The following is a 10143-nucleotide window of genomic DNA, read 5'->3' on the forward strand; positions in this document are numbered from 1 at the left end:
CCTAGGTATTTGGCTTACAACGAGGAGCTCTGCCGGGTACAGGGATCTACCTTCTGGCCAATGGCGAATTTAAAGGGAAGATGGCAAAGGATTGGGCTTCAAGCTGTGTCACTCCTGATGCATAAGCGAAGGTTGGGCTCTGTTTGTTGAAACTGGTGGTAATTAAGGTTCAAGGAAGCGAAAATGGCAATATTGTGTGCAATGCAGTGCATTATTTATACCCGGGCCACTATACGGTCAGAACACATAGAAATCCGGGATAAAACATTCCAGAATCATGACAAGAAGTGAACAATGCGTAGATAGCCTGAGTGTTGGCTTTCGCACTTGCCTAGGTATGTAACATTCCCAGGTGGTCACAACATGAATGGACTTCCCTGATACTGGCAAATTTGAGTGGCTGATCCTATCGGATGACTATAACATGAAGTGTTGGTTGATGAGGTTCACTGAAAGCGGGCTTTCTTCCTGCCCCATCACCGGCTTTGAGTTGGTGGATGTAAAGGCCAGCGACCGACTGGTCAAGCTCAATCACTCGCCCATGCTAACATGTGTGGACGGTTGAGTGGCAACAACTCATCAGGGAAATGTCATCTCACTATTTGATATGAATGCCCGTATAAATTGAGACTCTTTGTTGTTGTGGTTATGGTTGCTGCTGCTGTTTAGCTAAGCACTTTCACACGTTCATACAGGATACACAGACCCATCACAACAACGGCGCTGGTACGAAGCCAAGACCGGAAAACTACAGTGTTGGAAATTCCATCCAACAACAGCCCTTTCCACAAATTTTAGACAGGGCTATTCCTCAAAGGAAGGAGCAACATGTCAAGTCAACAGCAGAACAGCACTCAATCGCCTCAGGCCAACGGTGGTCAGGGACCACAGAAAAGCTTGCAACTAAGAAGAAAATAGGGCAAGGCTCTGGCCAGCGCCCGCCAAACTTCATGCCCCCCTGGGGTGGACAAAGCGGCGTTGGCACAAGAGGACACTCTCGTACTTATGTGACAACAATTCACCCCTTGTATAGGGTGTAGCAGGTGATGCTACTGTTGGCATGATTGTAGGCACAAAGAGCCCACGAGATGACCGAAGGTATGATGCTTTTTGTATTATGAGTAGTTGGATTCTTTCTTTCTGTTACCGGTTCCTTTTATGTTTTGGTTTAACATACACTTTGGATGTCATAAACCGCGAGCTAGGCCATTCTGAGACTTTAACGGGGTGTGGGTTAGTACAGCCGACCAAAATTGTCTGAACTGCTATGATACCCTGGGGTATGGTCGACGGTCCTATCTACCTAGGGTATCTACCCAAAAGCCGAAGGAATCCCCATCAGTAACAACAAGAAATCCAAATCCACCCACCCCTCCATCCGCGACCAAAAGTAACCATCAACCAGGCCCGTCCGTGCCCGTACCCCGCTGCCCGTCTATGCCCACCTGTAGACCCTCCTGCTGAAGGGAGGGGCCGCGCATGTGCACACACAACACAACACAACATCCATCCCGGCAGCCACCATGCGAGGGAATGAGGGCCGTAATAAGCAATTTTGTGAACATGTCAGACCCTCTCCCTCACCCTCTCCCTCACCCTCACCCTCACCCTCGGGTTCTGGCTGCAGACAGGCAGACAGACAGACAGGCAGGGCGCAACGCCCGGCACAACACACACACACAAACGAGGCGCGGCAAGGGAGATGAGATAGGGGAGGGCAGAGGAGAGCTGAGGTGCATGAAGTATGCAGGCAGGCAGGCGGCAGAGGACGACATCAGGAGAAGATCGGACAGGATCATCTGGTAGCCACAAATCACTCAGGCAAGCATTTGATCTGAGACAATCTACTGCCGAAAAGTGGACATTGAGATCGACTATTGCATGTACAGGAAATCCAAATGGAGGTCTCCGTTCATGTACCACTGCAAAATGTGGGCCTTATCTTACAAAGTATGCTTACTGCTTCCTACGTGTCAGCCTCGTATAGTTAGTTTTACATGCGCCTCTGGCCGTCCTTGGCAGGTGAATAGTACAGTATGAATGCTAGGACTAACAGTTCTCACAATACTCATACCATCAAAGGAAGAAGATCTGGATATAAAAGGCAGAGACTTGCCCACTCTATAGCTTTTCATTCTACATATCTATTCAAGACATCATTGAGATCCCATCAAAGCCAATCCTACTATTACATTGCACTCCCCAGCCGCGATTTCCCAACAATGAAGTCCTTCGCCATCACCTCGCTGCTCTTCCTCGGAAGCTTCCTTTCCGGCGCTCTGTCGCTTCCCCAAGATATCGCCGGTGTTGATGCGGTTATTGACAGCACAGCGGCTGCTGCCATTACTTGTCTCTCCGGCCTCGACCACACGCTGGGCGACAGTTGCCACAACAACGCCGGCTCGTTCGCCTGCTCGGGCGCTGACAGGTCCCACGTTGTACGTACTATTCCTTACGCACGGAAATGCTCCGCTTCATTGGCCCCTCACCTCCGCGCCTACACCAGTGTCACTGCCTACTTTTATGTGTACTAAGAATCTTGCAGCAACTCTGTGGGAGCAATGCCATTTGGGGTGTCTATGTCACTTGCCCAACTGGTACTGGGTGCCACAACTGTGCCTGCGCTCCGGGATACTAAGGGCAGAATCGATGGGTGTTCGTGCAAGGTGTCGGTGGCTCGTCAATTCGAGGTACCTGGGACGAGGAGCTCTCAATCTGCAACTTGAGGTGGTGGCCGCAGGAGTGACTGTGCGAACACTTTAGAAAGCAGAAGTCGTGACTCAAGAGGGGAACATGCTCGGACCCGAAGTTGCTGCTGTAGAAAATATCAACTGATCGCAAAAGTTGCAATTGTGAAGATAACCTTGTATTCAATGATCATGTAACATGCACGAAATAATTACCCTGCGCGGCTTCCCGAGGTTAGCGGCATCCATGGATTGTATCGAAATGTTCCTCTCGAGCCTCTACTATCTACCTAGGTTTCTATACAATATCTACTTCACCAATATCCCCCCGCTCCAGAGCCTATATATTAAGTCTGTTTAAGGAACTTATAATTTTCTTCTTCTAAAAACGAGAGGGTTTAGGATATGCATTGTAGGTATGTTATAGCCTAGGTATAAATCGGATATAGAATACTTATAAGAGTACTAGAAACAATATAATCAGGTAATCCCGGGGCTCTAAGTTATCTAGGGTACTAGCAAAATTAGTGATAATGGCGGACTATCATGAGCGGGACGGATCTACTGCTGTGGCCATACTATATCATACATGCTTCCCCCTGTCACTGTTATTAGTTGAGAAATTATTTTCTTGGCTTGACTCTATCTAGCCGGTTCGAATCCATGGAAAGAATACTTGAGACTAAGGATAACAAGTAAGGGTTGGGGGTCTTAGGATATGATTTACTCCAGACGTTTGCAGCCCCAGTCAGCTTAGTAGTCCACGGGTTTGCACGGCGGTCAAGAATCTCATGTAAAATACCAAGTCCATCCAGTATCCCTACTAGGGATTTACACAATAATGTAGTGCTCAAAATCCCCTTCATCCCATTTTGCAACAAGGAATCGGACGCGTCGTATTTGAGCTCCTCCCGCCCATACAGTGCTATGACCGACATGAGCCCAGGAGGCACACGACCCACTGCGCCGTCAGGCATTGACACCGGCAGGAGGTAAAAGGGGTGCTTCACAGCCGCTCAGGGCCGCAGGCACTCAGTCCCCTCGTCTTGCTTTCGTGCGCCTATTGATTCGAGATCAAGACCGTACCTACATCACAGCAGCCGTCGCATTCTCTCAGAGGGCGCGGACGTCGGCCCCAACTTTCTGCTACGCGAGCTTGACAAACATTAATCCTCGCGGTACCGCTTTCTCCAAAGCTGCTAGCCCGTGAATCACCATTGATGCTCGTCGTCTCTCGCCTCAAGGAAGTGGTCACTGGTACAAATTTTCCAAACCCTCGATTTCAGACTCTTTCGTCCAGCCGCCAAAGCCCTGGAGGTCGTCGGCCCACGGTGTGTCGGCCAGCGGTAGCCTCGTTGTCGGCCAGTCAGACACCACCTCTTCGAAGCTGACGTCCCCGGTTCGGGCGACACGACCGAGGAATCCGTGGTGGTGTCTAAGCTGCCCGCGGAAACTGGGATCTAGGATGCCCTTCTCATATAGAGGGGGCAGCGGCTTGTGCCCCGAGACGACCGTTCCAACACCGAAGCCCCCGTGTGATGAGGTTCTGCCCCCACAAACAACACGTTCGACAGGTCTACATCGTTTACAAAATTCAATGCGACGAGCGGAAGTCGGGTACCCACAAGGATCGGTGTATATGCCCTTGGTAGTCATCTATATGTGTCCTGGGTAGTCCATGAACAGCAAGGTATTTCCACGGCCGAGTACACATGTATGACCACACTCCCCGTGGCCTTGACGATACACCTAGCATAGCCCCCACAGACCCGTAGCAACGGTCTCTAAAGGCCGGACACCAGCCCTGGTGGTATCGCCCGCTTCACTGCCGTCGCACAGGCCGATCATGCTGTATAAGTACTTAGCCATGTGAGCGTGTAACTACAAAGGCGTGCTTCTCCCGTTCGTAGCAAGGCCTCGCCGAGCGCCCGCCCAGACGCGAACCCACCGGTCATCAGCCTCTCCTTCGATCTCGGCTGGGAACCTAGCCCTGTGCATGGACCCCGGCCTGCTGGACATCACAGCCCCGAGGGCAGCGAGGTGGTACGCCCCAGGCCGTGACAGCCTGGACAGCTGCATATCTGCAATGACCGGGCACGGGCGGGCGAAGCGTTCAAGGCCGAACATACATACAGCCACCTGCTACTGATGGGCACCGGCTCTGGTGACGCCACCTCCTGGACCGCCCAAGCCAGGGTCGTGTGGCTAGCTGGCTGGCACCACTGGTCCAGAAAGGCGGCAGTACGGGCACAAGAATGCTCCCTAGCAGTCTTCTACATCTCAAAATCATCCTCATTCTTCAAGTCAAAGATGCTTCGAGGGATCAATCTCTTCGCCGACCGTCCCAGATCCGAGCCAGTCCGCGACCTCCTCGAGCGAAACTGCACACCCCGTCGTGGCACTCGCGGATCTCGTCGTCATTCTCGCCTAGTCACGCGCATAACCTCATGTAGTAACCTGTGCACCTCTCATATCCAGGTTATCTCCTTCATCTTCTCCACATCGTCCCTCTGGTTGATGAGGCCGCATACAACAGGGCCCGGCCTGGACAGGCGGGCGGGGGAGGGGGACACACACATACACATACACACACACACACACACAGCGAGAGAGACAGACGCACACGCACACAACAAACCAACAGACACAACCATACAAAGAACACCACAAACCACACAAAACCAACCATAGCCGATAAGCGCCGGGCCAGCGCGGTAAAGCGGGTTGGTTGTTGGGTGGTGTGGTGTGTGTGGTTGCACACAGACACAACACCAACATACACGGGAAGTAGGCGAGGCGAGACATGCAAGTTTTTCCTTGTGCAGCAGGCCTCGCTTCCAAGGTTGCAGGCGGGATGGGATGGCGGGAGGGGCAAGTTGATTCGTCAGCGAGGGCAAGAGGGAATGGGATCCTTCGGCCGGTCTCTGTCCCTGGTCTGGGTGGTTCTCTGCGGTTTCTTTCCTTGCTGCTGCTGCTGCTGCGACCGCGCCGACCCCTCTCCCCCACGTGTCAAATATGCACGTCAAGCGACCTACCTGTGTTCCTTTCCCTTTGACTTCCTTCCCAAGGGTCGCCGCAGGACAAGGAAGGATTGAGGGAACGGCGGGGCTTGTTATCTGTCTGCCTGGAGCCGGGGGGTCGTTGGGAGGGAGGGCATGGACCTTCCTGTTCGGTAGGTCCTTTCTACGGTCGGAGGGGGGACAAAGGGCCCGCTAGGTTGCTGCCAATGCAGCTTTTAAAGTGAAAAAGGATTCGGGATGGGTGTTTCGGTGGGATGAACGGGCGGAACATGGTGGTGGTGGTGGAGGCAGAGATAGATGGGGAGGCTCTTGCGATTGGCCGTGATATCTCGGCAGCACCCGCATCCCCAGCCTGCTCGCAACGGCGCTGCTGGACATGTCGTCCTGCAGGCGAGGTAGAGCATCAACAGCAGCAAGACCGTCTTGTGGCTGCATCAGGTATTACAAAGCTCGCAGACAACACACGACGCACTGCAGTCGTGGCTGAGCCGGCACGACGTGGGAGGGCAAAAAGGGACAGAATGGGGGATATTTGCCAATGTGACGCCTGTGGCGGACCGGTCGCAGCCGAGGTACCACGGAGTACAGTTGGTCGAGTTTGGGGGCCAAATTGCAGAGGTCGTTCTGGGCACAGGGTGAGCTTGCGAATAGCGACGACCTGCGGTGGCCCCCACAACCTCGAGCGGGTTCTTCGCCCGGCAGTGGCCGCCGTGAGGCGATTGTCGTCACAGACAATTTGGTTGGAACTGATGTGCGACACCAAATCTTGCGCAGGGCGGTACAATCAAAGCTTAAAAAGAAGCCATCCACCAAGCAGGCCGTCGGCGGTGAGGCTGGACGATTGTACGCCATGCGCCCGAGGTGTTGGCGCAATCGTTCTCGAAGCGGAAGCATCATTCGGGAAGGGCAGCAAGGGGGCGCGGTGGTAGACCCGGACTTGACAGCCCTTTTGGGCTGACCTGGGCAAGCATCTGGCCAACCACGAGAGATCCCAGCAGAGATCGCGCGGCTGGCTGCAGCAAGGGAATATCGCCGGCCGGCCCTTGCCCAAGTTGCCCTTGCCCCCCAAAAGATTTTGGGCTGAGCGATTTGCTGTGACGTGGGAGAGAGCTTGAGAGGCTGCCGGGTGCTGTTGCTAGTGCATCTGGTCCCGTGCAACCATGACGGCCACTGCATCTTCTCGATATTGGCCTGGGCAGTCAAGACGGCTCACTCGCTCACTCGCTCGCTCGCTGGCAAGGCTAAGGCGTCTATTCCGGCCCCCGTCGCACGAGGGTGCCACAAGCGTGCGCGGCGCCTGCTCGAAGCGTCGGAAAGAGGATCCGACCGGGCGGGCCGGCTCTCCACGCACCGCTGCCCCGCGACCTCGATACCGAAAGCAGTGACCAGGTGCGGGCCTGGTGCAGAATGGGAGAAACCGCGCCTAAGCCCTTCGCAGCCAAATCGGAGCCCAGTGTGGAGATGCGAAGCTGCAAGCTTGGCGGGCCCCCGGAATGGTTCGTCGCGGAGTCGCGGGCTCGTGGTGGGCAAAAGTACCCTGCCTACCCGCTCACCAGCCCGTTGATTGTACAGATGTGATCGATCCACGTGGGAGGCTAGATGAAAGCAACGCCGCGGGCGGCATGTGGCAGTCTGGTAGGGGCCTAAATGTCTTACATATTAATCAAATTATCATAATGGCACGTCGCGGCGGCGGCGGTGGCAGCTTTCATTTGTCGGGAGCCCGTGAGAAACAAGATTGACGGGCTCTACAGGTGCTAGTGGCAATCGACATCGCGAATCCTTCAGAAGTATCCGAATCCTGCGGCGCAGGTACGAGGCTCAAATGCAAGCTCCCTCCGCCTTAGCAGCCGACCTGCCCCGCTCGGTGGGAGTACCAGTGGCGCTGTTGCAGGGGTGTAGAAAGGCCGAGAACACGGCGTTAGATGATCGTGGATGATATTCGCGGACAAAAGTGGATAGATGTCGACGACTACGTTAGTCCTTACCACAGTACATACCAGCCTGGTTGGCTGGCTCACCGACTGACCTGATTGATTTGGGCGCTGCCGAGAGAGGAGCACCGCTGGCCAAGTCGTGTGAGTTTAGACCCAACTGACGGAGGTGTTGGAGAGGGGAGCAGACTGTGATGCCCTCAGCCCTGGGCCCTTGTGGGCTTCCTTCAAGATGTTTGTTGCCTGGACAGGATGGGCAGGGTGACCTTGCCACCGACGGACGAGGGCGGATTCGAGAAAGCCCTGCCTGGTGATTGTGTGCCTTGTGGCGAGATGTTGGGGCCTAGAGGGAAGTTTCACCTTTTAATATCTGCCTCTCGAGTGCCGATCCTGAGGCCAGGGCGGAGAGTGATGCTGCTGCTGATGCTGCTGAGGGCCGCCCGCTGCCGCCCACTGCCGCCGCCGCCGTGGTGCTGCTGCTTGGCCATGGCCCACGGATGGCCCACGGATGGCCCACGGATGGCCTCGAGAGTCGAGACCCGTCTCGAGACCCGTCTCGAGACCCTTCTCGCGACCCTCGAGACCCCCAACTCGCAAGCGGACGGCCCACGATCCATCAACCCCGTTCCCGATGCGACTCGTGCACCGGGCAGCCGGTACGGTGCGGATGTTGTTGCATTCTGCTGTCATCACCTTGATTTTTGCCCAGCAAAGGAAGGGTTTCGGTTGGTGCCCGTGATGGAACGTGTCGTGGGTGTGCAGCTCGCAGGATGGGATGACGACAGGGCCGCAACATGGCAAGCTCTGTCATGGCACGCAACACCATCTCTGATGTGGTGTGTGTCGTGCGGCCCAGGTGCGACTCCGTATTCCGCATCACAGCACGCATACGCAGCGACGACGGGGTTCGGTGGGCAAAAGTCAGCGGGGGGGCAGGTAGCCATACGGCGACCAGGCATGCCCAGGTGTGGTGTAGACACCGATGGAGGTGTCACCGCGTAAGCCAATCTGGGAGGGGACGGCATGGCCGTTGCTGCCGCTGGTCGCTGGTCGCTGGTCGCAGGTCGCAACTCACAGGTATCCGGGCCATGCTGCCATTGCTGCCATTGCTGCCCACCACCGGTGTACATCTGTACCGTACGGCGATTGGGCCGGGCAGATGCTGTCATTGCGCAGGAGGGGCAGGGGGGATCCAGAATCCTTCGCGCAGTTTTGGGTTACCAGCAGACCAGGAGTGCAGCAGCAGAAGCAGCAGGCATTTTGCTGTGTACTCCGTACCTTGCGTGGTGGCCCTGGCTGGCCCTGCTTGCCCTGGCCTGCCTGCCTGCCCTGGCCTGCCCTTGGGTGGCTCGTGTGATTTCGTGTGGTTCCAAGGGGGGGCCCAATGTGCGTGTTGGTTGTTAGTGGCCCCGGCAATGTAGCATCGGATAAGTCAGACGTGATGTGGATTTTTTTTGGGCAAGGGCTGCTGCGCTGCCAGGCGGGAAAACAGCTCGTCAGTGTGCTGGTGTTGGTTGCTCCAAATTTGATATTGGGCTGGACCACGGTGGGGATTGATCATCGCTGTCGCGCAGGGGACTAGCTGCACGGACAATCAGACAAGATACTAATAGTACAAGAGCTGACGAGCAAGAAGACTCGAGCAAGCAGGCAAAAGCACGAGCAGGCAAGGTCGACGATGACCAGTTGGGGCTGCCCAGGGGAGGTAACACAGTACATTGTGGGCCACCACGGTATCTGGGCAAGTGGGGAAGTTCAGGCCGCTAAGGGAACAGCCGAGAAGGGCGCTTTTCTGATTGGCACAAAAGCCTTGCTTAACCGCGCGAGGTACGTACCTCGCCCATTGGCGGCACTGGATTGGGCCGACACAGCCGACCTTCCTGCCACTACTGCAGGCCTGCAGGTCCATAGGTCACTAGGTGCCGAAAGTCAGCAGCAACCTACAGCAGTTGAGCAGCGTGGCAGCCTGGACAAGTAGCATCTGGCTGTTTTTAGCTGGTCTTCAGGGCACTCTAGGCCTGCAGGGGTACTTGGTTGACCCCAGCGTGGGCACGACTGGAGGGCTAAATACAGAAAGGGCAGGGCAGGGCAGGGCAGGGCAGGGGCAGGGCAAGGGTGAGAGGTAGGGCGGGGCGGGTGGGAGACGGGCAGGGAAGGAGCTCACAGCCCCCCCGGCCCGTCATGGTCGCTGGTTGCTGCTGCCCGCTGTTGCTGTTTCTGGGTGTTTCTGTTTCTGATTCGGCTCCTCTTGGCCTCACCACCCGCTCCTCCCTGGAATTGATCACTGCATCATGACCTTACTGCGGCCTCGACGAGAGGGCAGGCACAATCATAATGATGAGTGATCAGAGTCCAGCACGTGCCCCTGCTGGGCTGAACACGAACACACACCGTCGTGGTGCATGGCTGCGACCAACTCATTCCAACAGTCTCAGTCTACCGTTCTATTTTACCACAGCACACTATTCTGGTGATGCCATGGTTGCATCGCGCGTCTAACGA

Source organism: Diaporthe batatas (genome assembly GCF_019321695.1).
Source record: "Diaporthe batatas strain CRI 302-4 chromosome Unknown Contig00006, whole genome shotgun sequence".
NCBI lineage: Eukaryota > Fungi > Ascomycota > Sordariomycetes > Diaporthales > Diaporthaceae > Diaporthe > Diaporthe batatas.